This window comes from Myotis daubentonii, chromosome 8 (assembly GCF_963259705.1).
Source record: "Myotis daubentonii chromosome 8, mMyoDau2.1, whole genome shotgun sequence".
Taxonomy (NCBI): Eukaryota; Metazoa; Chordata; class Mammalia; order Chiroptera; family Vespertilionidae; genus Myotis; species Myotis daubentonii.
The window spans coordinates 26,115,392-26,137,467 of record NC_081847.1 but is presented as its reverse complement, the minus strand read 5'-3'; the positions used below and the strand labels follow the sequence as shown (position 1 = coordinate 26,137,467).

Sequence of the window (22,076 nt, the reverse complement as noted above, 5' to 3'; positions counted from 1 at the left end):
TCACCCAGGAGCTAGGAAGCTGCAGTATTAATCCATCAACTCTTATCCATCCTTGGCCGAGAGATGCTCCCAGGGGTATTAGTTCTTCCCCACTTCTGTCAGCCCCCCACCTAGGGGCATTGTAACCAGAAAAAAGCCACAGGGATACAAGCAGGGCATTAACAGCATTTGTGTGCCCTACAGCTGCCTCACAGGAACATACGCTCAGACATGCCTAAGAAGAAATGAACTTGTAGATGTTTCAAATACAGGGGTACCTGAGTCACCAAGGGAAAACCCACAGAGTTACAACGAACTGGGGAACATGCACTCAGAAGGTGGTGTGAAAGGTGAGGAAAGGAAGAGTGGGTGTAGAGAAGAAATACTGTTCTTGGAGTTACAAGTCCTTTAAAAGGCCTCAGGGAACTCTGTCACCAACATCATAGACTGCATGGACAGAAAAGGACTTATGATCATCTCTCAAGCACCCATCCAATCAGTAGCATGTTGATTGAATGGCCGCATTTGGTAGGGTTTAAATGGGAAACCATATAATTTTCTATAACCACTGCAAAGATAGGTTCTTTTACATGGATCTCCTTTCCTGTTCTGGACAAAAATTTGTGAAGACACCACAGATTTCTGGTCACACTAAGTTATAAAAAATCATCTAATTTTAATAATTAAGATTCACAAATTAAGTCACAAATCTCATTCTATTATTTACAAGGAAAGGAAAAAAATGAAACCACAAGTATATGCACAGAACAGGTCCTCTTATAGTCTTCATATCCAAAGAATTTTGCTCATTTCATGACAAGATTCCTAACAGAACCTCATATTCAGTCTTCATTTTAAGACATTTTATTTGAAAAGCTTCTGCACAGCAAAAGAAACCATCAACAAAACAACGAGAAAACCCGCTGTGTGGGAAAACATATTTGCCAATGACATATCTGATAAGGGCCTAAACTCCAAAATTTATAGGGAACTCATACAACTTAACAAAAGGAAGATAAACAATCCAATCAAAAAATGGGCAAAGGACCTAAATAGACACCTTTCAAAAGAGGACATTCAGAAAGCCAAGAGACATATGAAAACATGCTCAAAGTCACTAATCATCCGAGAGATGCAAATCAAAACAGCAATGAGGTACCATCTCACACCTGTCAGACTGGCTATCATCAACAAATCAACAAACGACAAGTGCTGGAGAGGATGTGGAGAAAAAGGAACACTTGTGCACTGCTGGTGGGAATGCAGACTGGTGCAGCCACTATGGAAGACAGTATGGAGTTTCCTTAAAAAACTGAAAATGGAACTCCCATTTGACCCTGTGATCCCACTTCTAGGAATATATCCCAAGAAACCAGAAACACCAATCAGAAAGGATATATGCACCCCTATGTTCATAGCAGCACAATTCACCATAGCTAAGATCTGGAAACAGCCTAAGTGCCCATCAGTAGATGAATGGATTAGAAAACTGTGGTACATCTACACGATGGAATACTATGCTGCTCTAAAAAGGAAGGAAATCTTACCATTTGCAACATCATGGATGGAACTGGAGAGCATTATGCTAAGTGAAATAAGCCAGTCAATAAAGGAAAAATACCACATGATCTCACTCATTCATGGACAATAGAGACCATTATAAACTTTTGAACAATAATAGATACAGAGGCAGAGCTGCCTCAAACAGATTGTCAAACTGCAGCGGGAAGCCCGGGGAGGGTTGGGGGGCAGGAGGTAGGGGGGTAAGAGATCAACTAAAGGACTTGTATGCATGCATATAAGCATAACCAATGGACATAAGACACTGGGTGATAGGGGAGGCTAGGGGACTGTCTAGGGCGGGGGGATAAAATGGATACATATGTAATACCCTTTGTAATACTTTAAAAATTAAAAAAAAAAAGACATTTTATTTGTATAAACACTTTAATTTGGGGTCATTCGTTTTGATCTTTGAAAACAATACTTTTTTTCAAAAGATTTGAAAGGTGATCCCAAATCCCAATTGTGCCTTCCCTTAAAATGGGGCTGCTAATCCCTCCCTCTAAAAGCCTCTAAGATTGCTAAGCCAATATTGCTCTGCACAATCAAGTTTAAGTTCATGTGCAAAGAAATCACTGAGCCTGACCATGCCCATGTATTGCTCATTGTTCAAACTCTATTACATATCCTCGCAGGAAAGTAATATTTAGTAATCATTCATTCTACTAGAGTTCTTGAGCATATTTAAAAAATATCATCTATAATAATAAAAGCATAATATGCTAATTAGACCAACAGTCAGATGGCCTTCTGAATAAAGCTGCCGCTGCGAGGGCTGAGGCAAGCTGCCATGGCTGTGAGGTCTGAGCCCCTTGTACGAATTTTGTACATCGGGCCTCTAGTCCTATATAATAAAAGGCTAATATGCAAATCAACTGAACAGCAGAATGATCAGTCATTATGATGTGCACTGATGCATGAGCTGCCCCCTGGTGGTCAGTGCACTCCCACAGGGGGAGCGCTGCTCAGCCAGAAGCCAGGCTCATGGCTGGCGAGCACAGTGGCGGTGGTGGGAGCCTCTCACGCCTTTGTGGCAGTCAGACATCCCCCGAGGGGTCCTGGACTGTGAGAGGGAGCAGGCCAGGCTGAGGGACTCCCCTCCCCCAGGTGCACAAATGTTGTGTACCGGGCCTCTAGTGTAAAATAAAACAGCCAGATAACAGGACCTGTTTTCCCTAGTATTACACCTAACTTGACATTAAAGTAAAAATAATACTAAAGCCACATTCCTTGTGTGAAAACAACCAGGAAGTTAAAGATCATGTTGCATTCCCCTTCTTAAATTACTTGTTTGGATAACATCTTCCACAATAAAAGGGAAATACAGTTCCAGAACATGATTCAGAAATATAAAGACACCAAGTTGCCACTGTATGGGTAGGCATTTTTTTAAAGGCACTATTTTCTTTCTTTTAAAAAATATTTTTATTTATTTCAGAGAGGAAGGAAGAGGGAGAGAGAGATAGAAACATCAATGATGAAAGACAATCATTGATCAGCTACCTCCTGCACACCCCCTACTGGAGGTTGAGCCCATAACCCATGTATATGCCCTTGACTAGAATCCAACCCGGGATCCTTCAGTCCACAGGCCGGCACTCTATCCACTGAGACAAACCAGCTAGACCTGGGTAGGGATTTATCTATTAAGAGTCGATCATAATTTTATTTCAATTGGAAGTTAGGCTGTTTTATTCCATGGATACACTTCCATATAATAATACTAAAATGAAGGTATTTGGTAACTAAGGGACTCCAACTCAGTGATTTTTTAAAGTAGCTGATTTAACTTCATTTATGTAGTTGTTTTGAGGAGGGGAATAAAAAACATTGAGAATTAATCATAATCTTAGTTCTTATGAACTCATGATGCCTTTTTACATAGTTGTAAAATATATATTAAAACATTGGAAATGTGTAATTATGGCATTCGGAAAGATTTAGGTGTGTGTGGTATTGACAGAGCTCTGAAACTGGGAGCCTGGTTGTTATCCTAGAGAGAGTGTGAGTTTTCCAGGGGTTAATACCAGCTTAGCAGCTGTGTGAACCTGGCAGACACCTGATTAGTTCTTCATAAAAAAAAAAAAAAAAGGAAATACTTTCTCCCTCTCCCCCCAACACTCCAACACACACACACACACACACACACACACACACACACACACACACACACACCACAAAAGTCTGTCTTGTAGGTTTACTAACAGAAGCAATGCTAGTTCCTCCCTTACCAGCAAATCGGAGATCAATCCCATAACATATTTCTACCTTAGTCAATGTACCATGCAATTTGAGAGAATTAACATCTGGTCTCATGAATGACAAATGAGTCCTTTATAAGGAGAGAGTGTAACTGACCATTTGTGAAGGTAATTGATATTCCTTTTTCAGAAAAGGAATAAAAGCCTCATTCTTTGTAAATCTAACATTATTCTTGATAATCTAAGAGTGAGATAAAACTTTAATGCTCTTCAAGTGATGCTCTGAAATAGTATGGCAAGGAGATTGATTTGACTTTTTAATTCTCCTGAGGAAATCAATGTAGAAATGAGGAGGTAGTCATTTCTCTCTCTTTCTCTCTATTCCATTATCTTTCAATCTCTCCTTTACCCCTCCATTTCCATCTTTTCCTCTCTCCTTGTCCGTGTGCGCCTCTCTCTCTCTCTCTCTCTCAGTCTTCAATGTGCAATCTTAATAAAGCCAAAGAACAGTTCATTACAGTCATTTCTAACTCAAAGGGCCATATAACACATTAAATTATGGAAACTTGTCAGTAATGTAGCATTTCAAAGTAGTCATGTGTAGATAATATGTTACCACAATGCAATCATACACTTATAAACTAAAATCAAAAAATGCATTTGAATAAATCAGTCACATAACTTTTTAGTCATATAACTTTTAGCTCATTAGTACTTTATAAAAATATACATTAGGATCAACTTCCTATGAAGAATATATCAGTGCACTCACTCATGAAGGATTTTGAATCAGCTGTAATGAACAAATTATATTTTCTAAAGTAATGCCTCTATATAATTTATAGTTTTAATCTAATGCAAATAACTAGATGACTGTTGTATAAATTTATGATTGTCATAAATATTTGGGATCATAGATATTTCAAATCCCATCATGTATAGACCATGCCTGACATCAAGAACCTGTATTTTTTATGTGTTTCAGGACAGGTTAAATCATATAAGATCTATTAGCTACATGATATCTAATTGCATATAAAATGCACTATTTAAACTTTAAAGTTCTATAATTCAGTGGTTACATTTTTTATTTGCAGTGATATATGTTTAATGAGGAATTTAAAATAAATAAGATGAACTGAGCCTGGCCAGTGTGGCTCACTGGTTGAGTGTCAGAGCATGCACTGAGAGGTCACCAGTTTGATTTCCAGTCAGGGCACATGCCTGGGTTGCAGGCTAGATCCCTAAGAGGGGGTGTGGTTTTATTTTGCATTTCTCTCATAACTAATGCGTCTCAGCCTCTTTCACATGCATTGGCCATTTGGATATTCTCTTTTGTGAAGTAGCTGCTCAAGACCCTTGTCCATTTTCCCATTGCATTATCTCCCTTTTCCTTACTCATTTGATGGAGTTATTTGTAAATTCTAGATAAAAGTTCCTTGTTGAATATATATTTATGCAAATATTTTCACACACTATGATTTTCTTACAATATCTTAATCATGCTTTTGATGAACACATGTACTCAATTTTTAATTAGTCTAATTTAGATATATTTGCATTATCTCTATTACTTTATGTGTCCTGTTTTAAGTCTTTCCCTCCACCAAGGTCATGTATATATTCTCCGAAGCTTAGATATACAACCATCTGTATCAGATTTATGTGTATTGCAAACAGGGTCCAAATGCATCCAGAGGAGGGAAATTCAATGGCTTTCTGGCCTTAGCTCCTGAAGGACAGCATATCTTAGCAATTCCAAGGAACTAAAAAAAAAAAAAAACTCTAGAGAAACTGATCCATCAGCTATAGCAGTTCAGGTCTGGAGATGGTCAAGCATCCATTGAAAGAGTCTTTCTAGCTAATATTTTCTTGCGAACTGTTATTCAAAACAAATTGAATAAAAAGGGCACAGTTAAAACGTATACCATTATTTACATAGAAAGCAAAATATCTACTTTTTCTCTGCTGGTAACTTTTCTAAAAAGTTAATTTGTTGATTTTTAGAGAGAAAGAGAGAGGGAAGGGGCGAGAGAGAGAGAGATGTCAATTTGTTATTACACTTATTCATGCATTCATTGGTTGATTCTTACATATGCCCTGACCAGGGATTGAAACCACAACCTTGGCCTATCCGGATGACACTTTAACCAACTGAGCTACCCTGGCAGGAGCGTTGCTGATAACTCTTATATTCTAAAAAAATAATAATAAATAAATCCAACTTCTAAAAAAAAAGAAATAAAAGATACCCAAACCCTCAGCACATACATTTAGAAAAACTCTATAGACCAGTGTTGTCCAGTAGAAATATAATGCAAGCCACATATGCTCATTCAAATTTAAAACTAAAAACAAATCAGGTGACATTAATTTTAATATATTTTATTTAATGTAAAATATCCAAAATATTTTTATTTGGACCGATGGCACTAGCCACATATCAAGAGCCACATGTGGCCCTAACTGGTTTGGCTCAGTGGATAGAGCGTCGGCCTGTGTACTGAAGGGTCCCAGGTTCAGTTCCGGTCAAGGGCATGTACCTTGGTTGCGGGCACATCCCCAGTAGGGAGTGTGTAGGAGGCAGCTGATTGATGTTTCTCTCTCTCATCGATGTTTCTAGCTCTCTATCCCTCTCCTTTCCTCTCTGTAAAAAATCAATAAAATATACTTAAAAAAAAAAAAAAGAGCATCATGTGGCTAGTGGTTGTCATATTGGGCAACCCAGTCATAGACAGTTCCTGGAACACAATGGCCTCCTTCATAAATATAATTTACATATATAAGATCAGCCTATTTCATAGTTACATAATTGCCACAAATTTAAAGAATAATGCAGTGGGTCTCCGCATGTAGCTTCTGGACTTTTCACATAGGCATCACCTAGGATTTTTAAAATTACAGATTCTCGACCCTACCACAGAATCAGAACCTCTGAGGACTAGGACTAACAATCTGTGTTTCTGTGATTTTGATGTGTGCTCCAGAATCCTGGGAATAGCACGGTTATTTCTTTTTTATACAATGACATTAGCTCTACAGTACAATGTTAAAAATATACTGTCCTGTCAGAAGCAGAAGCATTGGGTGGGGGGTAACCTCATGGTCAGGTTACCATCTCACACATTCCCAATGAGACCTCCCATGGCACAGTGGTCTCATACCCTCTGCAACAGACATGTGGGAGACAGATTTTGTTTTGTTTACTGATGATTCCCAATTGCCATAGGCATCTATTAAATTTGCAAAAGCAAAGACTTGGGCCCACACAGAAATAATCAGAGCAAAAAAATTGTATTATAGGGAAATAACTGCTTTCCTCTTGTTAGCTCTGTATGAATCAAATGAATATATAAAGAGGTGCTTGAAGAACCTTTATTCTTTAAAAATATTCATTTCTTTGCTCAAGATATATAATATGCGAGACCCAATTTCATCACATGAATATCTCCTCAGAACAGGGAGTTTCCCCTGTTTCTTTTGGGGTACCTCCAGCTCATAACACTGTGCCAGACACCTAGTAGGTTCATAACAAATGTTCGTTGAATGAATGGATGGATGCTTGATCAACCCTTCTCCATTTCTCAGATCTTGGTTTAGAAGACCAGTTAGCTTAATTGCTGGATTTCCCTTATTGTTTTAACACAAAATGAGCTGAGTCATTCTGTTTCCTTCTTAAGTAGAATTCCCCTTCTCATCAAAAGAAGTCTTGCCATCTAAAAGTTCACATGAAAGAGATGCAGATTTTATTTATTTATTTTTAAAATATATTTTTATTGATTTCAGAGAAGAATGGAGAGGGAGAGAGAGAGAGAGAAACATCAATGATGAGAGAATATCATTGATTGGTCGCCCCCATACTGGGATTGAGCTGCAACCCATGCATGTGCCCTTGACTGGAATTGAACCCAGGACCTTTCAGTCTACAGGCCAACACTCTATCCACTGAGCCAAACCATCTAGGGTGAGATGCAGATTTTGGATATGCCCCCGCAAGGGTGAGGATTTTGCTTGGTTCACTGCTAAATCCCTAGCATTTAGGATATTGCCTATAATATTAGAGGAGCTCAATAAATATTTGTTGAAAGAATAGTTTTTATCTTTTAAAAATTCCTTTATAGCCCTCTTCCCTCTGCCTTTTATACACAGCCATGGAAAGCCAGCTATTTTTGTGTTTATCCAGGCTTTACTGTTTGCCTGCAATGCCTCCCAGCCTGCTTTCTCCACCCGTCTTCTCCAACCAGTGAAAGTCTTCCCCTCCCAGAAAGGTTCCTCAGAGATGCAAGGTTGTCTGAGTCTTCATATTCATGTCTAAGTCTCCTAACTTCTACCCCACTCAATCCAACACTTGCTAACATGATGCCTTTCATTTGTTATTTTTGCATCATTGAATTTCATAAGCTTTCTCTTGCCATATAGACAATGGCTTCTTGAAGACTAGAACCATGGTATACACTTAGTTTGATTGTGGGTTTTTAAAATCTTTCTCACACTTAGCTTAGTGCTTAAAGCATATTAGGCATAATTATGAGTTGACTTAAAAGGGAAGCTTTTAAACAATATTTGTTGGCCCAGAACAGTCCTACTTTATCTGGGAATAAATATTAATAGCTCTCTCATTTATTCTCAAACTAATCCTGGTTTGAACAATAAATTATGTTTTTACAAGTGATGGCCAATCAAGGGTCTCCAAGTGCTTGACAATAGCCCATGAGGTGAGAACTGTTTGACCACTGTGATCAATTGACAGGCGCAATGCCTTTGCTACTTACTCTATTATTTGGATTTATAAAAGAAGATATCAAATCAAATAGTATGGCAAGTTGGATAAGTGGCTTGATTAATCTTTTCAGAATGTCAACAGATTGCTTATAAACCTTTCTAAGAAGAGAAGAAAAAAATTGTCTAAACCTTAGCTGCATGTCCCCACTTTATACTTTACAGTCTTTCACATACGATTTCTTTTGATGTTTACAACTCTCCTCTTAAGTAAATAGTGGTGGTAGATACTAATTTCTATTTTAGAAATAAAACAACTCCATGGATTTTAGTGCCATTTGGGCAGCCAGAAAGAGAAGCTGTATATCTCCTCTTCCCCCATTAAAATCCATGCTCTTTAGTTATCCTTCCACACCTGAAGACACTCACTTCCCTTTCCAATAGAAATGAAAACACTAGTTGCAAAAATCAAAAAGAACTTCATCCAAGGAATGTTTGCAGACATGACATTTGCTATGCTTCCTAAGCACAGGGGTAATAATGATCATACTTTCCACTGACCTCACACTTTCCACTTTCTTAGGAATAAGCAGAGGAGGTGTTTTCACTTTGCTTCACTCTGTCCTCGGAAACATTAAGAAGGGAGCTCAACACTGCATTGCAGCCTGAAAGGGAGGGGCAGCCAAAAATCACTGAGGTCACCTGACTCCCAGGTCAGGTACGTTTGATTCTGCCAAATGAAAATTTCATAAAATAAAATGCCAAACTTCCCATGAAGGTTACTGTCATGAAATTTAATGTGCCTTTAAAACACACACATAAAATAATTGGAAGTTGACACGAAACCATCTTCTAATTTTCCCTATCTTTTCTTAAGTTATAGATGAGCAAGGTAAGTGCTCTCTAGAGATTCTGAGTAGTTTTATGTTTTGAGCATTGTTGGGAGGACAGGACTAAAACCTTCCATTAGGAACAAAGCCATTAGGAAGAGGCGAGAGTGTCAGCCGTGGGCTGTGACAACACAACAGCCTTCTCTGTGTCCCCTGTATTTCAACCAGATGTCAGGCTCTCATATTTCATGCCACGTAAGCAAGAAGCTGCAATAAGCAACTAGGACCACCTACATGTGTTTGGAATGCACAGTCTTTTTTTAAAAAAATATATTTTATTGATTTTTTACAGAGAGGAAGGGAGAGAGAGAGAGAGTTAGAAACATCAATGAGAGAGGAACATCGATTAGCTGCCTCCTGCACATCTCCTACTGGGGATGTGCCCACAACCCAGGTACATGCCCTTGACCGGAATCGAACCTGAGACCTTTCAGTCCGCAGGCCGACACTCTATCCACTGAGCCAAACCGGTTTCGGCAACACAGTCTTGACTGTATCCTTGAAAGCCTTTACAGGCTTAAGGGCTCAGCACATGCTTCCACTTCTTCAGTTACTCCTTTGGTTTCCACTGCAGACACTTTCTCCTTGGCCCACATTCTGCCATGAAGAACAGGTGCCAAACAGGCTGGGATCTCTGATGGTCCATCCCAGTTGCTTCCTGTTGGGGCTGCACTTGTCCTGGGGCATGAGAAGTAGCAGAGAAACAGACTGTGGTACCTATTTTCCTCCCCTAAGTCTATTTAGAGAACTTTAAAGAAATATCTATGTAAATTAAGGGAAAAAGGTTTGTCTGCTATGATTTTTTTTTTTTAATGTGCAGAGATAGGGATACTGCAGGGAAAGGTATGGGACCGGTATAAACAGTAAAGCTCCCAAAAGCTCCACTCTTTCAAGTTTTTAGGGTTTCTAAAAAGCTCTACATGTCTATGATAGTTAAAAGAAATCCTGTTTCATAAGTGGAGAACCTGGAAGACTTGGATAAATTGAACTATCATGCCAGCCAGAAAGAGGAAGCAGAATGCCTTCATCTCCTTATACATGTGTATTTGCCATGGAGACATTGCATGCTGGGGAAGAATGGGAAGAACCAACTTTCAAGCTCCCAGTTCTCTCACACCTGTGATAACAGGGATGCTTGGAAACCTCCTTTAAGTTGCTCAGAGGTCATCCCTGAGCTTCAAACTCACTGTACCAACCATGGCTGCCCATTGAGTTATTTATGTACTATTTATTGCACATAGAATGCAGAAATCCCCACTGCACTGTTTACAGCCATCAAACCACCCCCTGCCTCCTGAGACAGACCACTGCCCACACCCTATAAATCTTCTGTGCACCCTCTAGATTTCTAGCACCATAAACTAGTATTTTTTCCAGTTTTCAAACCACAATATAGTTTTGTCTATTCTTGAATGCCATGCAAATGGAGTCACACATACATACTTTTATGTGTCTGGCTTCTTTGGCTCAACATAATGTTTGTGAGATTCATTCATGGTGTTGTATCAATAGTGTGCACTCTTTATTGTTGCAGGTATTCCATTGAATGAATAAACCAATATTTGTTTATCATTCTTTTGTTGTTGAACATTTGGCTTTTTTTCAGTTTGGGATTGTTATAAATAGATTCGTTATGCACTGATTTTTCTTGGATATAAACCTAGGGGGTCTATGGATGAGTCATAGCATAGTTTTGTTGAGAGTCTAAGTTGTTTCCATGTTACACACACAGAATCTTTGCTGTGCCTGTAGCTTTAGTCAATATAGTATCCATTAGGCTTGTAAGTTTTACTAAGGAGAAAAAAAACACCAAGCAAAAAACCCAGAAAGCAAAAGCAAAAATAAGACATAAAAGTTATTTTCTTTGACACACAATAATCAAATTGCCATGCAGATAGGATTTACTTTCTGAAACTCATCAATCGCAAGCTACATGTCGTTTATTTGAACCTGTCTGCAGGGTAAATTAAGTTTGCAGGTTGCCTACAAATGTGTTTTGATTCATTAAACAATCGGGTTCTTCGTTGCTTGAATATTTTTGTTTATTTTAAATAAATCAATGTTTAAAAAATGGCAGATATAATATCAAAAAACCCAGCTTTCTAGTTTCTCTTTAAAAAAATTAGACATCTAGTCAACCTACGCTACATTCCCATCGAGAAATAACAGACTTGGGTTAAGTGCCACTGCATTTCAAAAGGCATAGCTTTCCCTGTTTACACAGTTCCCACCACCACCTACTGCTTTTATACTGCTTGGTCTCTGTGGGCATGAGAACGCCATGACTTGTCAGTCAAGTTCATTCACATTTCTCTCATTGAAAATACAGGAACTTGGCAATACCAAAGATGAGAGTGTTTGTTAAGAAGTTGTCTTTTTAGATCTCAAAGTATGAAATATGAGGAGATTGTTCTAAAAAGTACTATAGACTAGCCTGCTTCCAATAAATGGCTGAAGTAAGAGGGACAGCTCAGCATATGTTGAGTCTCAGCGTTAAATGTCCAAGAGGAAATGCATGGAAAGAAGAGCCAGCTGAGCTTGCTTCACTGGGGAAACTTCACTCAGGATATGCACCCACAGGCTCAGCATTCTGATAAAATCTATTAACCATGTGAGCAGGATATTTGACAGTGAGAAAAGCAGTCCTTCTGATCTGTTCAATTAAATACTTCCTGGACCAAACCCAATTCCATTATGATTGGTGCACTGGGCAGTTTCTAACTGCATTTAGTAATTTTCATGCTGCCAAAGATGTTAGGAGGGAGCCAAAGTGACTTCATTTTGATATTATGCAGTCTAGATATTCTGAAGATTCCTTATGCAAAAATACAAATATATCCCAGATACATTTTTAAAATGAAAAATTAGGTCACTAGATTGTCAAGGAACTATCCGAACATCCTCGACCCACCAAATTACATGAGAGAGAAATGGAACCGGAGAACCCATGGAGAGAATAAACTAATGCAAAAGGCAGGAGAGACCTAAGGGAACGTGGCGATAACAACACTAATCCCGAGACCTGGCCTTAGACCCTTCCCAAAGTAAGGCAGGGCAATTAAGCAAGCCTGAGAGACAGGACCTGGAATGGAACTTTGAAAGAAGGTGAAAGTTACCCCTGACTCTATTTATAGGAAACAAACCAATACTCTCCATAAAAACATCCCCAATTTAGGCCCTAAGGATTCCCACATATATAATCAAGCATTAGCTACCACACAAGGAAAAACATCACCAATAATAAAAGTTAACAAACTTGCTTCTACATCATGGTACTTTGTGTCTTATAAGTAGCAGATAAACACAGAATAATAATGTATAAAGTGTAAAAATTACTAAAAATGGAATAAAGATGAACATGAGCTGACTGTCATGATTCCTTTGCCATCTGTGAAGTGAGTTAGATGTGGGAACTTGGGAAGGGACAAGGATATTCCATGGTCATATTTTCTGGATTTTTTTTCTCTTCTGATTATTCAAATTGTGCAGCATCCCAATCAGCCATACAATTATTTTGTTGCAAAGATTTCCAGGCTCTCTGAGCCATTGTCGATCTTTGTAATCCAGGGAACCCTGAGTGGCACTTTAAATTTGCTACCGATTATGGTAGTAAAGTCTGCTTTATCACTAACAGTAGTGCTACTACTCAGTCTCTGAGTAGCAATACTAGGAAGCTCACCCCAGCAATACCAGGAAGCTCAACTCCCAGCATCTCTAAACATCTACTGATGACAGCCTTTAGCTTTTCAAAGGAGCCAACAGCCCTCTCCAGAGAACACCTTACTGTTTTGAGGAATGAAGTGTCCTCTGGGCCTTCATAGTCAGTTAGGCACATACTCAAGTGATAGGTTCTGAGATTGTACCTAAAACCATCCTAACATCCATTCTAACTCTCTTCCCTAGGCCATCTGACCCCTTTTTCAAGCCTGTGTCAAAGAAGTTGTGGAATTGTCTTCTCCATTTGCTATGGGTTATCAAAGCATACAGGCTTCAAATAACCATCCTAAAAAACTATCAAGTGTCATTGACAAATTGATTGAATCTTGAGTTATGAGTGAGGGCCCCTGTATCAATAAATCATCTCTGACCCATCTTTAGTATATTTTGCCTTCCCCCAAATACATTCCAAGTCCACTCTCATGTGGGCTCTGATGGCACATATCAGCCAGGTACTTCCATTTTTCAATGGGTAAGCAACTTCTTCCTGGACAAGGGCTGATATGATATTTCTTATGCTGAGATACTTCTTTTGGAGCAATTGGGAGTAGCAGAAAATGTCTTAAGGAGAATAAGAATCATCTTATGAGGCACCTGCTCTTAAGCCATCAGGTGAGGGAGGCTGTTCCTCTGTCAGGGGAGAAAGCATTGCTCCTGTCTTCTAAGATGGTTTAGGGGAATTTAGGAACTCAAGGTTCTCAATATCATTGAGCCCATGAACTCAACCTAGGTCTCAGCATCCTTGTCAGGGCCATGAGTTTGACATAGGAGACCTTAGAAAGCTGTGCAGTCTCCTTTGCAGCTCTGTAAACCTTAAAGCGGATCCTGGGCCTGGATTTCATCACAGTCTGCCCTGCAATGACCAGAGACACATCTCTTTCAAAGCTGCCATAGAGTATGGTGATGGATGGAAACTACCACCTTTTGTTGGAAAGCACAAATGTCAAATGATAATGTTGTCCATCTGAACGCTGTAAACCCCTGTTACCTCAATTTAAATAAAAAGCTGCCACAGATGACCTCTGGCTTTCAGAGCAGGTCTGAAGTTGGCAATTAACTACCCTCAGCCTAACTTTTTTGTTGTAGGTCAAAAGAAAGGAGGAGAGTAGTCACCTTACTCCACAATCATCATTGCAATGATCATTTATATTCATAGTTTATATTCATTGTAAACTGCAGCTACTAGATCTCCCAGCACCTGACCTTCCACTTAAGTCTTATCTCAATTTACTACAGGTGAGAGCTTAAATAATTGTGATGCTGTTTCATTCCAATTTACCACCCATTCACGTGCGTGCATGCACACACTGTGGTCACTACTGCTTTCAGACAGGTTAGTAAATCAGTTCCAAAATCCACAGGGTATCCTTTCCACAACCATTTCTTTTAGCTCAGTTTCCCTAGGAAACGGACCCGGAGGCAAGCATTAAGTGCTAATGCTTTAACTAGAATATGCAATCTTAAGGTTGGAGAAAGACAAGAAAGGAAATGAGGCAGGGAAGGACAGAAAGCAAAACAAGGTGATGTGTTACTATCTTGACTACAGCATTGCCTAAGTCATGAAGAAACACAGTCAGTAGGCCATCAAATGCATCTGCTAAATGACATGGGACACCTCTAGGCATGCTGTACAGCAGTGGTTCTCAACCTTGGCTGCACATTAGAATCACCTGGGAATCTTTTTCAAATCCTGATTTCTGGGCCTCATCCTCCGGAAATTCTGTTTCTTTGTTATGGGGTGGGGCCACAACATTAGTAACAAAAAAACAGAATTTCCGGAGGATGAGGCCCAGAAATCAGGATTTGAAAAAGATTCCCAGGCGATTCTAATGTGCAGCCAAGGTTGAGAACCACTGCTGTACAGGGACATACGCCTTGGAATGGGCCATCAGAGAGAAACACGGAGAGGGAATGCATCTGCTTTACTTCTCTCTCTCATAGGACAAGCTGCTAAGGATCTTTGTCAGCAGCTCTCAACCAGGTACAATTTTGTCTCCCAGGGCGACATATGAATAAAGATATTTTTTTGTTGTCACAACTGGAGAAGCTACTGGCAAGTAGTGAGTAGAAACAAAAGATAATGCTAAACATCCTATGATGCACAGGATAGTCCCCACACAAAAATATTACTCCGTCCCAAACGTCCTTAGTGCTACTGTTGACAAGCCCTGTTCTAGGTGCCGGTGATGCCAGGGGAGCATGAGAGGTGCATACGATGTGCCTGACAAAACAGCCCAACAGAAAGACGACACAGAAGCTATTTCACAGGCAAGATAACACAAAAGGAGAACAAAATACGAAGAGATACAGAACCTCATTAGCAACCAGGGAACTCAAGTCGTGGTGAGATACCATTTCACACTCAATTGAGTGGCAAAAATTCAGATATTGAGAACACCATGCACAGGGAGAATGGCTCTCATGGGGAATTCCCACCTACTGCTGGCTGGGAGTGTAAATTGCTACCATGTCTTTGGGAAAGAGTTGAGCACACACTTATTTATGGTGACTACTCAGCACTAAATATCTTGGAAACTAGGAAACTCCTCAGATCTAGGAAAACTGGGATGATTGGTCACCTGCCTATCTCATATCCTAGCAACCCCTTTCTGTCTATGTAAACCTGAAAAACAGCTGCACGGGCACCGGGAAATATAAAAACAAATGATCATAGTATTTTCATAATACAGAAAATGGAAATGATAGAAATGTCTATTTATAGGAGAATAAATAAATTGTGATATAGTCACACAATGGGATATTATTTAGCTGAAACATGAACTACAGCTATATGTAGAAACATAGGTGAACTTTAGACACGTAAGTGTTCAGTGAAATGAGCAAATCTGCAAACTATATGAATATGAAATCATTATAAAGCTCAAAAGGAAGCAAAAATTAATAACATGTTCATGTTTGGTTCTTTTTTAAGCCAGGAATTGACACAAACTTAGGATAATGGTTACCTTTGGAGGGGAGGTGGGGAAATGGAATGGGAAGGCATATGCTCTCCAAAGAAGAACTAATAAGCTAATCAATGACTAGGTTCCTGGAAAGTGTTCACTGGATTTTGTATCTTTGCTATTGGCTTTAACTTTTATTTACCTTTAGCTATGTGTTTTTGTTTGTTTACTTTACCTCTTTAAAAAGTGCCATCTTTATCTCACTTTTTAGAAATAGCGAACAAAGAATCACCAACATTTCCAACAACAGTGGCTATTTGGGCCCGGGTTCTCCATTCGCGGGTCTTGCCAGCATTTATTTCTGCAGTCAAATTCCCATTTTGCCTCCAGGGATCTGGAGATGCTAATGTCAGTCTGTTCAGCCTCACACTAAAATCTGCTGCACCTGGTGACCTGCGAGCACATCATACTTCAAACGCAGGGCCAGGAGAACAGTAAAAGTCACTTAGGAAACTGTACAATAAGGCTCCTATTTAATTCACACAATTCAGTCTCAGAGTGAAAATAATCCATAAACTGAAAATTACCATTTCACATACACATCCCGATGGAATTGCATGTGCACAGACCCAAATAAAAACCTGCCCCATAAACTTGGTCTTGTGAGAGTCCAGAGCCTTGGAATTTCAGTATGGGACCCTAATGCAAAAATCCTTGATAGGTTCCCAAAGAAACCCACTCACTATGCTTAGCCTGTTCACAGAAGGTGCCTCACACAGAAAGATCTTAATCACGTAATCTGCACCTTTGCATTACCCTCCTGAAGCCACCAACACAGAGGCTGAAAATCCTTGCATTTAGACCCTCTCTTTTTTTGATGATGATGAAAAATACATTTCTTTTTATTTCTTTTTTTTATTTTTTTTATTGATTTTTTACAGAGAGAGAGGGAGAGAGATAGAGAGTTAGAAACATCGATGAGAGAGAAACATCGATCAGCTGCCTCCTGCACATCTCCTACTGGGGATGTGCCTGCAACCCAGGTACATGCCCTTGACCGGAATCGAACCTGGGACCTTTCAGTCCGCAGGCCGACGCTCTATCCACTGAGCCAAACCGGTTTTGGCTATTTTTATTTCTTAAAGTATTACAAAGAGTATTACACATGTCTCCTTCCCCCCCCCCCCTTGACATTTCCCGGCCTCCCCCATCCCCCAGTGTCTTGTGTCCATTGGTTATTCTCATATGCATGCATACAAGTCCTTCAGTTGATCTCCAACGCCCCCCCTCCAACCTTCCCCAGGGTTCCCACTGTAGTTTGACGGTCTGCTCAATGCTGCTCTGCCTCTTAAACTCACTTTTTTCTCCAGGGTAGTTCCTTCTTCCATCCCTCCTCTGCATCTCTCCTCCCTCTTTTCCTTTATGAAATCCTACAAACCCTTTCATAAGAGAAAAATCTTAACCATATTGGTACAGTAATCTCTCCACCCAACCATTCGCTCATTTATCTTTCCATTTGCTTATCACCTTTTCATAAGCATATTATTCTGCCTGCAAGTTAACATTTATTTTCCTGAATTCTTGTACATTTATAATAATAAAAGCATAATATGCTAATTATACCGGATAGCCAAAGACCTTCCGGATGTCATTCTGGCCATCCTTCTGGATGAAGCCGCATCAGCAGGGGCTGAGGCAGAGGCAATTAGGGGCTATCAGGCATGCATGCAGAGTAGTTAGGGGCGATCAGGCAGGCAGGTGAGTGGTTAAGGGTGATTAGGCAGGCAAGTGGTTAGGGGTGGTCAGGCAGGCAGGCGAGTGGTTAGGGGTGATCAGGCAGGCAGGCAAGCAGTTAGGAGACAGCGGTCTCGGATTGCGAGAGGGATGTCCGACTGCCGGTTTAGGCCCACAGGGATTGGGCCTAAACCGGCAGTCGTACATCCCCCGAGGGGTCCTGGATTGCGAGAGGGTGCAGGCCGGGCTGAGGCCCATGCATGAATTTTGTGCACCAGGCCTCTAGTTTTATATATTTCTTGTTATCTCATGGTGCTTGACCCTTCTCTTTCCCTCACCACTATATGCCTTAATTGCCAAGTCACCTGACAGCATTATGGGACATTATATTTCTGTGTTTGAACGTACTTTCTTTCTTGCCTTACATAGCTTTCTACTTTTTCTGGCTCGGGAACACCTACTCACCCCATGAACTTTAATCTGGATGTTTCTATTCTTGGTAGACTGCAACCTAGATCTTCCTTTTCTTGCTCAATGCCCTTCTGAAATGTGACCCTGAAGCTCCTCTCACCTAGAGGTGGAGAATCTATTTCCAGGTAGCCCTGTGATTTCCTTTGCCTATACAACGCTGCAGAAGTAATTGTTCTAAGCTTAGGCCTCAAGAAGCTTGCACACTTTTGTTCTCTCTCTCTCTCTCTCTCTCTCTCTCTCTCTCTCTCTCTCGTTAATCCTCATTGGAGGATATTTTCCCATTGATTTTTAGAGAGAGTGGAAGGGAGGGGGAGAGACAGAGAGAAACTTCAATGTGAGAAAGACACATAGATTGATTGCCTTCCACATGTGCCCCAACCAGGGCCCGGATTGAGCCAGCAACCCAGGTATGTGCTCTTGATGGAATCGAACCTGGGACCCTTCAATCCTCGGACCGATGCTCTATCCACTGAGCCAAACTGTCTAAGGCTCGTTCACTCTCTTAAACCTTCTTTGGCCACTGTGTGAAAAAACCTAGTCTGCTGGAGAACTGAGCCTGCTGGAGAAATGAGCTTAGCTATGTCTAATCATGTAGACTATTCAGTCCTCCAGCCAATGTTCTGCTGATTGCAAATGAATGAGTGAACCTGGCTAAGATCTGTCAAAAACCTGGCCAGATGAGACCTTCTCAACTTAACTCATGACTCATAAGCAATAATGCTTATTGTTTTGAGCCACTAAGTCATGATGTTACCTTGTTAGGCAGCACCAACTAATCATCCCTTTCTTGATTCTACTGACAGCTACTAGTATAGCATACTTCCATTATAGCCCTTACATCACTACACATTTTCCTGTCTTTCTCTTCCACAAATGTGTGAGCTCCTTGAGAATAGGGAAAAAAATATAAGTAGCAACTGCCAACTCTTCAATCAGAATAAATATCAATAATTAATTACTTAATTAAGGGTTACAATGATGCCCAAGGGATGATTTTGGAGGCACACCAGAGCTTGAATCCCAATTCTGTTTCCTATATGTGTTATTCCAGAGAAATAGGATAACCTTGCTTGACCTTATCTGCTCATCTATAAACTGAAGACTATAATAGGATATGCTGCAGGACTGTAGTGATAAGATATATATCCCCACCTCCCTCAACTTGGCATAGAGTGAATGCTCAACAAGTAAGAATTAAATGATAAAATGCACATAAGCATTTAGTATAGCACATGGCTTACAGTTACTCAATAAACAACAGTTCTAGTAACATGATCTTGATTATCAGCATTGTTGTTGTAACACTTCTTATAGCAGAAACTACAGGTGTTGCACCCATATCCCCTTGGAACTTATAATTTCTGTGCATGCTGACCTGATGGTGGCTTCCAATGGCAAATACTCAGGACTCTTTGCCTAAGAGCTTCCCCTGGTTGCTGGAGTCCCCTTGGTCTACATATATGGTAGATGACAAATACCTGGGAGTTGTTATGCTCCTCCTGGTTACAGCAGTGACAATGCACCTTTTCTATCTCCTCTCTTTTCCATCTCACATCTCCACTCCCTACAAAAGCATACTGGCATCACCTTCCAAATAATATTCAAATATTTTGTCTTACCATATGATTGTATGGAACCCAACCTATGACACTACTACTCTTTCTGTTTTATTTTATCCTTATTGCTCCAAAGTCAAATTACTTCTTCCTAGCCTTTTAATGATCTCCCCAGCTAATCAAAAGGTTGTATCCAACCTAGTATATGACAAGACCAATCAACAATATGGTACAACATTTTTAGGTCTTCTCAGATGTATTCACATGGCTCAATTCTCTGAATATGTGAAGACAGGGTTAAATTGCAGTTGATCTTGGGTACCTCTGTGCTTATCTTAAAGGGCACCTGGAACCATGGTATTGATTCTTGGCCAAGACAGAAGTGAAAAGCACCAGCTAGTGATTTACAATATGCTGTTAAAAGTCCCAAATTCCCCCAGAGGCATCCTGTACCAGCTTGTCTACACTGTTTATTGAAACTATATGGATTGATGGTTTGAACCTGTTTACCTATTCACAAAGCCTGCTTTTAGCTACTGGAGTTGTGAGATATAAAACGCCCCTCAGTAAGCTTGAGCCTTGGCTCCCCTGAGACGAAGGTGTCGCACATGTATTTCGGTGGTTCGTGACCAGAAAATGAAGTGTGTGATGGAGAAAGGACCCTGGGAGCTGTACCAGCAAGCCTCAGTCCTCTCTGATGTTTGCCAGACTTGCTTTTTCCTGCTGTACCTTATCCTTTATCCTTTGCCTTTATCACAGCTTTACATGTTTTTCAATTGCCTGACACTGTAGAATCGCTGCACTGAGGCTGGTTTCTGACAACCAAAGCCTTTTTATAGGGTCTGGGGTAAAGGGAGGGAGGGTTGGTATAGCATCCCAATTTACAGCCATTTCAGAAAGTTGTCAGAACTGGAAAGCAGGGCTCTTAAAATGTTTTTTGGCTGAGTTATCATGAAAATTTTTCTGAACAAAAACATTGTGGTTGTTTTATGTTCCAACAAAGGTTTCTGGATTATTAAAATCTTGGTGCGACCTGCTAAGGTCATCACCTAATTCCTTATCCTCTGACCCCTCCTCTTGTACAATGGGCACATACTTCAGCATAGGAAGCCCTCACTGTGGGGGGGATTAGTTTCTCTGGCCAACATTGTTAAATCCACATATTCTTGTCTTTTTAAAACACCAATTTTAAGTAGTATTTTAGTTTTTCCCTCAATGCCCCACCTAGGAATAATCCAATATAAAGTTTCAGTCTTAAAGTCTAAACCTCTAGCCCAGGGGGTTCTCAACCTGTGGGTCGCGACCCCTTTGGAGGTCAAATGACCCTTTCACAGAGGTCGCCTAAGACCATCCTCATATCAGATATTTACATTACGATTCATAACAGTAGCAACATTATGTTCTCAGAAGTGAGAAACCAGGCAATGAGGAGGAGAGCAGTTGCAAAAGCTTCTGGAAGGCTCCACTTGCCAAGTGTTATAAGACAACTTGCCTAGAACACGAGGTTTCAGGGAATAATTTTATTTCTTTTCACAATTTGACATCACCCCCTCTAAGTTTCAAAAGCAAGGCCACAAACGTATACACCATAAGCTGTTCTTTCAAACAGCAAAGTAAATTACCATTTGAGTATTGTATATTGAAACACAAATGAACAGCATACATATCATATGACAATCAGAATTATGTTGGGGATTCATAGAAAGCATTGGCAGTTATCTAGTTTAACCTACCTGAAGTAGATGCAAAATATATTCGAAATCCATCTATCCCCAACAACATGTCCCTAAGCCAACTGCATTATCTCTTAGGTAGGCTGCAGCTAATGACTCTCCAAGGGTTCTATCTCCTTTGAAGTGAAATGAACTTCACATCTCAAGGGCTCGCCAATGTCATCTCCTACCTCATGCTTCTGCAAATCCCATCTCAAAGCAATACAGGTCTGCTTTTTGAGCCTTGAACATATCCATCCAGATCCTGGTTCATGGCACATAAAGTGTCCGATCTTCACACCTTGACTCAGCTGGCTCTTCTTCATCATTCAACTCTCAGCTCAGAATTCTCTGAGTGGCTTTCTCTGACCCCTGAACTAAAGGAGCCCCAGTCACCCACTATCTCATCATCTGTTCACCATGTTCATAAACTTTATTAATGCCTGCATGGATTTCCAATTTTTTGGCATTTATTTACTTACTCTTCTCCTTCCACTAGACTGTCAGCTCCTTCAAGGCCACAACCTTGCCTTTTTTTTGTTCACTCTCATATCCTTAGTGCTTAGAACAATTTGCAGGCACATAGAAGTCACCCAATAAATATTTGTTGAATAAATAAATGTACTTTTCT

At 40.1% G+C, this 22,076-nt stretch overlaps 1 protein-coding gene across 1 annotated transcript in view; it reads right to left on the bottom strand.

Annotated features, from left to right (window-relative positions):
* The window catches only part of PAK5 (p21 (RAC1) activated kinase 5), a 248,355-nt gene that overhangs the window by 116,228 nt on the left and 110,051 nt on the right, over positions 1-22,076 (bottom strand). The window lies entirely within an intron of this gene.